Here is a 14,496-nt window from a genome sequence, read left to right as displayed (position 1 = left end):
ACTTGTGCGTCTTGAAAGCAGCACGATTTTGCCTTGAACTTGAAGCAATGCCTGTGTAATCTAGAGGTCTATGGACCTCAAGTCAAATCAAAGTCGGACCAAAGTAGTGCAGGGACTACTTTGAAGTCGCACAGATATGAATGGTACTCATTAGAAATAATGGGGTACAACTTGTGCGAGTGTGAAAGGGGTCTTAAGGGAACAGGATCTCTCTTTTTCTTAACTTGGGTTAACACTTTAAGCTTCCTAGCTCACTTTCTCCTGTGTTTGAGGGCCCATTCACTGCTTGGGAATTGCACAGGATCATGCTGTGTGTTCCTGTGCGATTCACATGCAGTTCTCTGCAGTGCAATTTCAACCCATTAAAGAGGAAGTAAACCCTGATGGGTTTACTTCCTCTTTTTTTCCCTGCAAAGGTAAAGCATAATGGACTACTATGCATCGCATAGTAGCCCATTATGTGTCACTTACCTGACACAGGAGCCAGCGAAGTCGCCGCTGATCCCTGTAGTCCGCCGCATCCATGTTGCTGGTGGCGTCTCGCAGCTCCGACGAATCACAGCGGCGAAGCCGCGATGACGTCACTCCCGCGCATGCGCACGGGAGTCGCGTCTCGCAGCTCCGCCGCTGCCACTCGGCGAAGCCGCGATGACGTCACTCCCGCGCATGCGCACGGGAGTCGACAAATTAGGCAAATCCATTCATGGATTTGCCGCATTTAGTGCGCCTGCGCGCCGCTGTCTACGGCGCATGCGCCGTAGACAGCGGTGCCCATTTTCGGGCAAATATCTCCTAAACCATATAGGTTTAGGAGATATTGCTTGGACCTACAGGTAAGCCTTAATCTAGGCTTACCTGTAGGTCCAAGTTGTTTGGAAGGGTTTACTTCCTCTTTAATATCGAATAGGTTTAAATCACACCACACCAGAAGTAGCGCATGCACTACAACCAGATTTCATGGCATATTTGTGTCATGCGATCCGGTGAGAGCAAATACACCGCGCTTGCAACCTGCGCTTGGGTGTCATTAACTTTGTAATGAAAGACGCTGCAGGTTAAAAGGCAATTTGAATGCATTGTGAGAAACCAGCATGGAACGCAGGATTACTGCACAGCTTTCTAATGTGCACAGGCCCTTAATTTACTTAACCACTTCCGGCTCAAGGACGTCCTATGACGTCCTTGACTTTCAGCGGTGATATCCGAATGATGCCTGCAGCTATCCTTCAGATATGTTTTTCAGCTGGCGATTCTGTGCACCGCAAGAACGATCTTAGTGGCAATTCAGCTGCTTGATCGTTCTTCCAGGCGGCGGGAGGGGGCATCCCCCTCCTGCCTGCCTCCGGGGCTTCTCCGGGCCGAAGAGCATAGAGATTTCTGGTGACCAGTCATCTCTAAGACCGTTAGGCTGGAGACCCGGGTGCGACGTTATGACGTCACGTCCGGGCTGCGGATGTCAACAAAGCCGAGATCTCAGCTGGAAAGCACCAGATTTGTCTTTTTTTTTTTTTTTTTTTTCGATCTGATGCTTTCCAGCCTGGAGGAGAGATGTGGGGTCTTATAGACCCCACATCTCTCCATAAAGAGGACCTGTCATGCAACATTCCTATTACAAGGGATGTTTACATTCCTTGTAATAGGAATAAAAGTTCTCAAAAAAAAATAATTTTTTTTTAAATAAAGTATAAAAAAAAGTAACTAAAATAAACAAAAACATTTTGTCTCGCGCACAAATGTAAATGCCATTCAAACGACAGATGAGGTATTGACGCGTGCGTTAGAGCGAGAGCAACAATTCTAGCAATAGACCTCCTCTGCAACTCTAAATTAGTAACCTGTAAAAAAAAAAAAAAATGTAAAGCGACGCTTATGGAGATTTTTAAGTACCAAAGTTTGGCGTCATTCCACGAGTGTGCACAATTTTAAAGTGTGACATGTTGGGACTCTATTTACTCGGCGTAGCATCATCTTTCACATTAAATAACTTGGGCTAACTTCACTGTTTTGTTATCTCTTTATTCACAAAACATTTTTTTTTTATTTTTTTTTTTAAAGTGTTTGAAAAATTGTTGCGCAAATACATGGCAACGACCACCATTTTATTCCCTAGGGCAGTGATGGCGAACGTTGGCACCCCAGATGTTTTGAAACTACATTTCCCATGATGCTCAGCTACACTGCAGAGTGCATGAGCATCGTGGTAAATGTAGTTCTAAAACATCTGGGGTGCCAAGGTTCGCCATCACTGCCCTAGGGTATCTGCTAATAAAAAAAAAAACATATAACGTTTGGGGGTTCTGAGTAATTTTCTACCAAAAAAGGATGATTTTTACATGTAGGAGATGAGTGTCAGAATAGGCCCGGTATGGAAGTGGTTAAAGATCTATGTGTTTACACACTGCCAGAGTAATTAACCTGCTGCAGGATGCACAGAATTCAATTATCTTTAAACTCTGCTAAGCCAACCTTTTAAAAGCAAACGTCACCTGTTTTATGCTGCACCCATATTTAGGGTGTGCCATTAGACTTGGTGACATGTCCCAGCCCCTCACCTAATCGCAGGGCACTTGCCCCTGGAGGGTCCCTCCTCCCCCCCCCCCCCCCCCAATTAGCGTGGCTCCACACACACAGCTGAGTAATACGATCACAGTGATCTGTGCATTGAAGACTACAAGTCCCATCTGGCACCATGGCAGAGAAACTTGTAGATTTCAATGGAGCACAAGCACAGAGACATCACCACACCAGTAGTCCTCTGTCCAGCCCCATAACACCCCCCATAATGGCTTTTATCTCTTCCCCCCCAATAAAGAGATTCATCCTCTCTATATGTCCTGTTTACTATTATCATTAAAAGTCAAAGTAAAGAAAATCCCAAATTTTGGGTTGTCCCCAGAAAGTAACAGAGGGGAAATCTTCCAATGCGGACACTAGTTCTGGCGACCTGGGGGTCCCCAAGGAATTCCCTTAATTTGCATCAATTTCTCCTGACTTCCGGTTTGGCTATGGGACAGGAAATTAAGGGAAATCTCTGCAATGAGACACAGATGGGGAAAAAAAAAAAAAAAACCTGGCAGGGGCTAACCCTCCCATACTGTATCCAAAATGAAAAAAAAAAAAATTTGTTCTACTACTTTAATTGCACTTTTTTTTTTTTTTTAGTGGGGATCATTCACACAGCTGATAGGTGTGTGCATGGTGTGTGCTGGGTGTGCCTGGGCACATCCCAATCACCCCATGGACACAGGGCTCTGGTGCTAGCTCTGTGCTTTCTACTCCGAGGAGCGATGTCACTTCTCAATACGGTAACCCGTCTTCCGTATTGAGAAGCGACAGAGCTCCTCTGAGCAGCTGCACCAAACCCTCCCCACCATCCCCAGACACTGTACTGTGTGACATACAGGCGGGGGGGGGGGGGGTGCCAATGGTATTGCTAGTGCAGGGCATCCAGGCATTGCCCTGCTTCAACTGCCGGCATCCTCGGCAGCTCTCCCTGCTGCCGCTGCCTGTCAGCCAGTCGACCGCACCGTATCTGAGGTATGATGTTGGGGGGGGGTTGGGATCTTTGAACTCTGCACACTCCCCAAATATGCAGTCTCCGTAGACCCCCCAACTGTGCACTCTTTATACTGTGCATCCCTGAATCCTGCACACCGCCGGACCCCCATGGTTGCGGTCAGGCACCTGTTATCTGAGAAAAAAAAAAAAAAAAGGATAGCTATACACACACACACACACACACACAGTTGTGCTCAAAAGTTTGCATACCCTTGCAGAAATTGTGACATTTTGGCATCAATATTGAAAATCATGGCAAAAAACTGTCTTTTATTTAAGGATAGCAAATCACACAAAGCCATTTATTATCACATCATTTTTTTGGATTCTTTTTAAATAACAGAAATCACCCAAATGGCCCTCATAAAAAAAGTTTACATACCCTGGAATGTTTGGCCTTGATACAGACACAGAAGGTGGCGCACACACGGGTTAAAATGGCAATTAAAAAGGTTAATTTCCCACATTTGTGGCTTTTTAAATCACAATTAGTGTGTGTATAAATAGTCAATGAGTTTGTTAGCTCTCACGTGGATGCACTAAGCAGGCTAGACACTGAGCCATGAGGAGGTAGAAAAGCACAGTAAAAAGACCTGCATAACAAGGCAATGAAACTTTACAAAGATGGAAAAGGATATAAAAAGATATCCAAAGCCTTAAATATGCCAGCCAGTGCTGTTCAATCACTTATTAAGAAATGGAAAATTAGGGGCTCTTTTGATACCAAGCAAGACTGCAGCCACAACTGGTGGAAGAATTGCTCAGGATACAAAGAAAAATCCACAGGTAACCTCAGGAGAAATACAGGTTGCTCTCCAAAAATACGGTGTGGCTGTTTTTAAAAGGACCACAATTCAACAACACGTGAACAAAAAAAGAGCTGCCAGAAGGAAACCTTTATTGCACCAATGCCACAAAAAAAGCCCAATAAAGCATGTCAAGGTGTTGTTGGGCATATTGTAACCAGGCTTTTTTGTGGAACTTGTACAGTAAAGGCTTCTCACTGGTAACTTGACCATGCAGCACTTTTTTGTTCAAGTATGGTATTGTGCTCCTTAACCACTTAATAACTGCCCTATAGCCGAATGACGGCTTCAGGGCGGTTTCTTAACTCTGGGAGGCCGTCATATGACGTCCTCCCAGAATTCCGCTCTCGCGCGCCCCCTGGGGCGCACACTCGAGAGCATCCGTGACCGCCGGGTCCACAGGACCCGGCGCATCACGGTAAACGGCCGTGATGTCAAACTAAAATAAAGTAAAATGAACAATAAAATTTTAAATTTTTTTTTTAAAGCGCCCCTGTTCCCATGTGCTCGCATGCAGAAGCGAACGCATACCTAAGTCCCGCCCACATATGAAAACGGTGTTCAAACCACACATGTGAGGTATCGCTGCGAACGTTAGAGCGAGAGCAATAATTCTAGCCCTAGACCTCCTCTGTAACTCAAAACATATAACCAGTAAAAAAAAAAAAAAGTAGCGACGTTTGGCGCCATTCCACGAGCCTGTGCAATTTTGAAGAGTGACATGTTAGGTATCGATTTACTCGGTGTAACTTCATCTTTCACATTATGCAAAAATTGGGCTAACTTTACTGTGTTTTTTTTTTTTTTTTTTTTTTTTTAAGCACAAAACTGTTTTTTTTCCAAAAAAAAGCATTCGAAAAATTGCTGCGCAAATACCGTGCGAGATAAAAAGTTGCAACGACCACCATTGTATTCTCCAGGGTGTTTGCTAAAAAAACATATATAATGTTTTGGGATTCGATGTAATTTTCTAGCAAATAAATGATGATTTTTACATGTAGGAGAGAAATGTCAGAATTTTCCTGGGTGCTCCAGAATGCCTGATGGCGCTCCATGCATGTTGGGCCTCTGTATGTGGCCACACTGTGTAAAAGTCTCACACATGTGGTATCGCCGTACTCGGGAGTAATAGCAGAATGTGTTTTGGGGTGTAATTTGTGGTATGCATATGCTGTGTGAGAAATAAACTGATAATATGACAATTTTGTGAAAAAAAAAAAAAAAAGTAAAAAAAATGTTGATTTTGCAAAGAATTGTGGGAAAAAATGACAACTTCAAAAAACTCATCATGCCTCTTACTAAATACCTTGGAATGTCTTCTTTCCAAAAAGGGGTCATTGGGGGCTATTTGTACTTTCCTGGCATGTTAGGGTCTCAAGAATTGAAATAGGCCGTCAGTACTTCAGGTGTGATCAATTTTCAGATATTGGCACCACAGCTTGTGGACTCTATAACTTTCACAAAGACCAAATAATATCCACCAATTTGTACTTATTTTTACCAAAGATATGTAGTGGTATAAATTTTGGCCAAAATTTATGAAGAAAAAATTACTAATCTGCTAAATTTTATAACAGAAATGAAGAAAAATTTTTTTACAGAATTTTCTGTATTTTTTCTTTCATAGCACAAAAAAAAAAAAAAAAAAAAAACAGCGGTGATTAAATACCACCAAAAGAAAGCTCCATTTGTGTGAAAAAAGGACAAAAATTTCATATAGGTCCAGTGTTGCATGACTGAGTAATTGTCATTCAAAATGTGAGAGCACCGAAAGCTGAAAATTGGTCTGGTTATTAAGGGTGTTTAAGTGCCCAGTGGTCAAGTGGTTAAAACAAGCAGACCATCTTTTTCCCAGAGCAGCCCGCATTTCTCCTGAGGTTACCTGTGGATTTTTCTCTTTATCTCGAACAGTTCCTGTCGCAGTTGTGGCTGAAATCTCTCTTGATCTACCTGACCTTGGTTTGGTATCCAGAGATCCCCAAATTTTCCACTTCTTAAGGGATTGAACAGTACTGACTGGCATATTCAAGGCTTTGGATATCTTTTTATATCCTTTTCCATCTTTATAAAGTTTTATTACCTTGTTATGCAGGTCTTTTGACAATTCTTTTCTACCTCCTCATGGCTCAGTGTCTAGCCTGCTTAGTACATCCATGTGAGAGCTAACAAACTCATTGACTTTATACACAGACAATAATTGTGGGAAATGAACCTTTAATTGTCATTTTAACTTGTGTGTGCCACCTTCTGCGTCTGTACCAAGGCCAAACATTCCAGGGTATGTAAACTTTTTTTTAATCAGGGCCATTTGGGTGATTTCTGTTATCATTATGATTTAAAAAGAATGCAAAAAATGATGTGTTAATAAATGGCTTCATGTGATTGCTATCCTTAACCACTTACGGACCACATGCCTATGTTATACGTCAGCACTTTGACGAAGGATATCATTGTTATGGCAGCAGCTAGCTACCATAACCCCGATATCCTCTTCTTCAATGGGCGGTCCGCTTTCAGATAAAAGTGGTCCCTGTGGCAGATTCGCTGCGAGATCATATTTATCGGCAGCGAGAGAGAGCCCCTTCCCACAGCGCTCCAGTGCCCTCCGCTGCTTACCAGAGCCGTTGGTAGAGGCGGAGGCCATTGAGTCCTCTTCCGTATGTGGTATGGAGATGAGTGAGGGGAAGATGGTCCCCACCCGTCTCCATACCATTGCAGGGCGAAAGCAACTTCAAAATGTCACTTCTGCCTATAGCTCTTAACTACTTCCCACCCGGCCAATGTACATATACGGCCGGGTGGGAGCTCTCTACTTCTGAGTGGACGTTCCTGAACGTCCATCAGAAGTAGGGGAATCGCGATCCCGATGCGCCCGTGTCACCCGGACACGGCGCATCTCGGATCGGCAGGAGGGCTCTGTGATTGGCCCTCCTGATCACACGATGGCCTTGTCCAATCACGGCCGTCATGTGATGTAAATAAACAGCCGGTTGCTAGGCAATCGGCTCCTCCTCTCCTCACACGGAAGTCATCACTGAGGAGAGGAGAGCCGATCGCTGCAGCCGGCTGATGATCAGCGAGTATGAGCTGTTTTTTTACAGCTTTTTACTCACTGATCACCAGTTTGTGTAAAACACACAACACACAACACACCACACAGTATAAACACAATGTCCCCACATATGTCCCCAAAACACACATGTCCCTAATAATAAAAACATGACCCCCACATATGTCCCACTAAAATCACATGTCCCAATGATTATCTGTACACCTATGTCCGTGATCACCTGCACACATATGTATATGATCATTTGCGTACATCTGTCCATGATCACACAAACCAATTATTATGCACTTAACCAAATTTTTTTTTTTTACCAAAGACATGTAGCAGAATACATTTTGGCTTAAATTTATGACAAAATTCGATTTTATTGGATTTCTTTTAAAATAGAAAGAAGAAAATACTGTTTGTTTTTTTTTTTACAAATTTACACTCTTTTTTCGCTCATATCACAAAAAATAAAAAACTGAGTCGTTAATAAATAACACCAAAATAAAGCTCTATTTGTGCAAGCAAAATGATAACAATTTAATCTGGGTACAGCGTAGCATGACAGCGCAATTGTCATTGAAATTGTGAGAATGCTGAAAATTGGGCTGGGAAGGAATGGGGTGCCCTGTATTGTAGTGGTTAAAGATACTTTTTTTTTTCTTTTTTATTGCATTTTAGTGTAAATGTTTACGTTCCTTGTAATAGGAATAAAAGTGACACTTTAAAAAAAAAAAAAGTGTAAAAATAAAAAATAAGAGGTAAAATAAATGAGAATTTTTTTTTTTTTTTAAACGCCCCCCATCCAGCCGAGCTCACGTGCAGAAGTGAACACATATGTGAGCAGTGCCCATATATAAAAACGGTGTTCAAACCACACATGTGAGGTATCACCACAATCATTCTAACCTTAGACTTCCTCTGTAACTCAAAACATGCAACCTGTAGATTTTTTTAAAATGTTGCCTATGGAGATTTTTTATGGGTAAAAGTTTGTTGCCATTCCACGAGCGGGCACCATTTTTTTTATTCAAAAAAGTATATTTTTTAGCAAAAAAAAAAACTGTTTTCATCTTGTAAACACCAAAATCTCAGAAAGAGGCTCAGTCCTTAAAGCGGGAGAAAACCCGCTGACGTTTTTTTTCTGACCTGCAAGGGAAAAGTCATAATGAGCTAGTATGCACCGCATACTAGCTCATTATGAAATACTTACCTTAAAACGAGGCCCCGACATCTCACCCAATCCACGCCAAGGGAGCTGACATGTTCCCTTGGCGTGTGTTCCGTGTATCGCGGCTCCCGCGCTGTAAGTGGGCGGAGCCGCGATATCGTCACTCCTGCGCATGCACACGGGTGATTTCTTTCTGGCAGGGTCCGGCGCCTGCTGGACTTTCAGCCGAGAATCCTCTGACTGCAGTGGCCCATTGCAAGGGGAATATCTCCTAAACCATACAGGTTTAGGAGATTTTTTTTTTTTTTACCTACAGGTAAGCCTTATTATAGACTTACCTGTAGGTAAAACTTATAAAAAAATAAAAAAATAAAACAAAATACTATACAACCGCTTTAAGTGGTTAAATAAAATACCTTTTTTGTCATGATTAGTCATTTTCAATATTAATGCCAAAATTTCACAATTTCTGCCAGGTTATGCAAACTTTTGAGCACACACACACAAAAAGTGAGTACACCCCTCACATTTTTGTAAATATTTTATTATATATTTCATGTGACAACACTGAAGAAATGACACTTTGCTACAATGTAAAGTAGTGAGTGTATAGCTTGTATAACAATGTAAATTTACTGTACCCTCAAAATAACTCAACACAGCCATTAATGACTAAACCACTGGCAACAAAAGTGAGTACACCCCTAAGTGAAAATGTCCAAATTGGGCCCAAAGTGTCAATATTTAGTGTTGCCACCATTATTTTCCAGCACTGCCTTAACCCTTTTGGGCATGGAATTCACCAGAGGTTGCCACTGGTGTCCTCTTCAACTGCTTCATGACGACATCATGGAGTTGGTGGATGTTAGAGACCTTGCGCTCCTCCAAATTCAGTTTGAGGATACCCAGCAGATGCTTAATAGGGTCTAGGTCTGGAGACATGCTTCTCCAATCCATCACCTTTACCCTCAGCTTCTTTAGCAAGGCAGTGGTCGTCTTGAAGGTGTGTTTGGGGTCATTATGTTGGAATACTGCCCTGCAGCCCAGTCTCCGAAGGGAGGAGATCATGCTCTGCTTCAGTATGTCACAGTACATGTTGGCATTCATGGTTCCCTCAATGAACTGTAGCTCCCCAGTGCTGGCAGCACTCATGCAGCCCCAGACCATGACATTCCCACCACCATCCTTGACTGTAGGCAAGACAAACTTGTCTTTGTACTCCTCACCTGGTTGCCACCACACACGCCTGACACCATCTGAAGAAACTATGTTTATCTTGGTCTCATGAGACCATAGGACATGGTTCCAGTAGTCCATGTCTTTAGTCTGCTTGTCTTCAGCAAACTGCTTGCGGGCTTTCTTGTGCATCATCTTTAGAAGAGGCTTGCTTCTGGTACGATAGCCATGTAGACACATTTGATGCAGTGTGCAGCATATGGTCTGAGCATTAATAGACTACTCCCCCACCCCTTCAAACTCTGCAGCAATGCTGGCAGCACTCATACGTCTATATCCCAACCTCTGGATATGATGCTGTGCACGTGGACGCAACTTTGGTCGACCATGGCGAGTTCTGTTCTGAGTGGAACCTGTTCTGTAAAACCACTGTATAGTCTTGGCCACCATACTTCAGCTCAGTTTCAGGGTCTTGGCAATCTTCTTATAGCCTGGGCCAGGGGTAGGCAACCTCGGCACTCCAGCTGTGGTGAAACTACAAATCCCATCATGCCTCTGTTTCTAGGATTCATGCCTGTAATTGTCAGGGTCTTGCAATGCCTCATGGGACTTGTAGTTTTAAAACAGCTGGAGGGCTGAGGTTGCCTAGGCCATCGTTATGTAGAGCAACAACCTTTTTTCAGATCCTCAGCGACTTCTTTGCCATGGGGTGTCATGTTGAACGTCCAATGACCGGTATGAGAGACAGTGAGAATGATAACACCAAATTTAACACGCCATCTCCCCATTCACACCTGAGACCTTGTAACACTAACGAGTCACATGACACCAGGGAGGGAAAATGGCCCAATTTGGACATTTTCACGTAGGGGTGTACTCACTTTTGTTGCCAGTGGTTTCGACATTAATGACTGTGTGTTGAGTTATTTTGAGGGGACAGCAAATTGACACTGTTACAGAAGCTGTACACCCACTACTTTACATTGTAGCAAAGTGTCATTTCTTCAGTGTTATCACAACATGAAGGTTTCCTCCCACACTCCAAAGACATGCAGGTAGGTTAATTGGATCCTGTCTAAATTGTCCTTAGTATGCATGAAAGCGAGTTAGGGACCTAAGATTGTAAGCTCCTTGAGGGTAGGGACTGATGTGAATGTACAATGTATATGTAAAGCGCTGTGTAAATTGGCGGCGCTATATAAGTACCTGAAATAAATAAATAATAAATAAATATAATATTTACAAAAGTTTGAGGGGTGTATATACTTTTGTGAGATACTGTGTGCAATTGCTCTTTAACACACTAGGGACAGGTGAGCGAACCCGCATGCTGACTGTTTACATCCAGGGATGCTGATTTGTCCCTAACTGCATGCAACTGCTCCATGTGCAAAAAGAGTGCATTATTTTAACCTTTATAAATAAAGAGATGTTTTACACATTCCTTTGTGTCTCCCATGGGGAGCCTTTAAAGTCAGGTGAAGTAGGCAGGTTAGGCGTTAGCCAGCCCCGCACTTTTTTTTTGCATTTCCCACGTCAGATGTGGCTTTAGGGCTGAAACAATGAATCGATTAACCGACAACTAATCGATTATGAAATTAATCGATTACTATTTTCATAATCGATTAATCGGCCAGTAACATAATGGGGTTAAAAAAAAACTAAAATTAGCTCTTTATAGTACAAAAAGAGTAAATAATCGCTACTGTAAATATTACTTTAACAGTTCTACAGTAAAAAAAAAATGAACCCCTTAAAGTAATGATTATCTGCTTTTTTTTTTTTTTTTTTTACTATAAAGGGCTCATTTTAGTCTTTTTAACCCCATTATGTTACTAAATGTCTTAGACCTGGTTCACATCTATATGTTTATTGATGCTTTTTGCAGAACTACACTACAGTTCATTGACATGGTTTCCTATTGGAAACGTTCATATCTGTGCTTTTTTTCAGCCGCTGCATATTTGGAAAGGGTCAGGGACTTTTAAACGCAAAATGGTGCTCCTTTGGTTCAATATACTTCAATGGAGAAGCTGCAGAAAAGCATGTAATGAGTTTTTGAAGCAATTTGTGTTTTTTAATCTGCCTCAAAAAAAAATGCAAAAACGCAAATTGCAGTAAAATGACGTGCGCAGAAATCCAAAACGCACGGAAAAAAGCACTGCAGAAACAGATCAAAAGCAAACTAAATAGGTGTGCACCGAGCCTTATGCTGGCCACACGGATCAATTTTCAGATGAGAATATTCAGACAAAAAATCTTTGTACATTCGCTGAATGAAAGAATTTTGTTTGAAATTTTCACTTGTTTTTAAAATTAATATAATTTCTGAATGAAAACCACATACACTGTCTGAAAATTCCTTTGACCAAGAAGTTTTCTATTATTTATTTCCAAATTTTCCCATCACTGTAGTTGAAAATGAACGTCAATTTGACCCACTTTTTTTTTTTTTACTTATTTTTTATGGTTATTAACCGATTAGTTGATTAATCAAAACAATAATCAGCCAACTAATCGATTATGAAAATAATCGTTAGTTACAGCCCTATGTGGCTTTAAGCCAAAATCTATTTGCTATGTTCCTTTTGCAATTACATGCAAAGCGGCTCAACCTGTCTGTTCTAAACTGAGTGGCCCAGCTGAATGTAAACACCTGGCATGGGAGTACGTTGCAGTACGTTCTGTGTAATCGTGGTCATTAAAGTGGTTGTAAAACCTTTTTAAAAAATCCTGAAAAAAAAAAAAAAAATCCTGCAAGACAAAGACATAATGAGCTAGTATGCATAGCATACTAGCTCATTATGAATAACTTACCTGAGAATGAAGCCCCCGAAGCAGTCCTCCGTCTTCCTCTTCGCCGCTGCCATGGATCTCGTAGCGACTTCTGAGTCTTGCATGCGCACGGGAGCCTACGCTCGCGGCATATTGCCGCGATCTGTGGCCTACATGCGTATAGGTTTAGGAGATATTTCTTGGTCCTAGCAGACAATATACGGAGATCGCAGTGCCGGTCCGTGTACAGAGATCGCAGTGCCGGTCCGTGTACAGAGATCGCAGTGCCGGTCCGTGTACAGAGATCGCAGTGCCGGTCCGTGTACAGAGATCGCAGTGCCGGTCCGTGTACAGAGATCGCAGTGCCGGTCCGTGTACAGAGATCGCAGTGCCGGTCCGTGTACAGAGATCGCAGTGCCGGTCCGTGTACAGAGATCGCAGTGCCGGTCCGTGTACAGAGATCGCAGTGCCGGTCCGTGTACAGAGAACGCAGTGCCGGTCCGTGTACAGAGAACGCATTGCCGGTCCGTGTACAGAGAACGCATTGCCGGTCTGTGTATAGAGATCACGGTGCTGACCTGTGTATAGAGATCACGGTGCTGACATGTGTATAGAGATCACGGTGCTGACCTGTGTATAGAGAACACATTGCTGGTCTGTGTATAGAGATCACGGTGCTGACCTGTGTATAGAGAACACATTGCTGGTCTGTGTATAGAGATCACGGTGCTGACCTGTGTATAGAGATCACGGTGCTGACATGTGTATAGAGATCACGGTGCTGACATGTGTATAGAGATCACGGTGCTGACCTGTGTATAGAGAACACATTGCTGGTCTGTGTATAGAGATCACGGTGCTGACCTGTGTATAGAGATCACGGTGCTGACCTGTGTATAGAGATCACGGTGCTGACATGTGTATAGAGATCACGGTGCTGACCTGTGTATAGAGAACACATTGCTGGTCTGTGTATAGAGATCACGGTGCTGACCTGTGTATAGAGAACACATTGCTGGTCTGTGTATAGAGATCACATGACTGGGCAACGGAGGTCCAGGCTGAGGGTGGGAGATGAGAACACACATGCAATGCCCCAGACTCTCACAATGGACCCTACACTGAGCTGCTACAAAGGATAAAAGTTATCCCTGAGCTCCCCCATCCCCAGCCATGTCTGCAGTCCTCCATGGATACAGTGAGCATAGCCGGAGCTCTGTCCATTATTACAATGGTTGTCGGGGGATGCGGCCCAAGCCTTTCCTACCTGTCCTGTGTGTCCGGTGCCCCCGCCTTCCGCATTCTCCCCTTCCTCCACTCCGGGGACCAGCGAAGGCCTATCGGGCCGCACAAATCACTCAGTCCGGGCTCTGAGCACCGCCGCCGGTCAGAGCAGTCAGCGGGCCTCTCATCTGCCCCTACCTGTGAGGGGAGGAACAGCACATCCGGGCGCCGCTTCCGGGCAGCTGCTGAAGCTGTTGCTAGGGAGGAGGGAGCGTTGCTAGGGAGAGTGTGACACTGAAAGCTTAATCAGCTGACTGTCAGAATTAGGCAGATCGGGTGTCATGTACTCCACTACAAGTGTCCTAAAGAGTTACCGTGTACACTGCTGCAGCTCCGTGCAATGCGGATTTTAGAGTGTGAAAATGTAATTTCCTTTCCTTCAATAAAAGCCTGCTCTTCACTGAATATCTACTTCACCAGTACTCTGATTACTACTTTGTTCATAGCTTCCAACTGTCCCTGATTTCGAGGGACTGTCCTTGATTTGTCCCTCTTTACCCCTCATTTTGGTTTGATCTATATAGTTGTATTTCAGGGGCATTGCCAGGTCTGCAAAAGATCTGGGGCTAGAGCCCATAGCACTTGTCACCGTCACCTGTCACCAGATGTAGCTTTTTAACATGCCACCGTCACCTGCCACTAAATGTGGATTGTCACTTGCGATGTAGCCT

General features: G+C 43.3%; 1 protein-coding gene across 3 annotated transcripts in view; it reads right to left on the bottom strand.

Moving 5' to 3' along the window:
• The window catches only part of CLCN3 (chloride voltage-gated channel 3), a 139,454-nt gene extending 125,487 nt beyond the window's left edge, over window positions 1-13,967 (bottom strand). For 2 of the 3 annotated variants that reach the window (XM_077477195.1, XM_077477194.1), the window contains exon 1: window positions 13,809-13,967. The gene's annotated coding sequence lies outside the window, so the exon portion shown is untranslated. The remainder of the gene's footprint in view (window positions 1-13,808) is intronic. The other variant, XM_077477198.1, reaches the window with a different exon arrangement.
• Window positions 13,968-14,496: the final 529 nt, after the last annotated feature.

Source organism: Lithobates pipiens, unplaced genomic scaffold (genome assembly GCF_037356315.1).
Source record: "Lithobates pipiens isolate NorthernLeopardFrog02 unplaced genomic scaffold, aLitPip1_a1.2 Scaffold_13, whole genome shotgun sequence".
NCBI classification, from domain to species: domain Eukaryota; kingdom Metazoa; phylum Chordata; class Amphibia; order Anura; family Ranidae; genus Lithobates; species Lithobates pipiens.
Note: the sequence above shows the minus strand (reverse complement) of the source record. Positions and strands in the feature narration are given on the sequence as shown.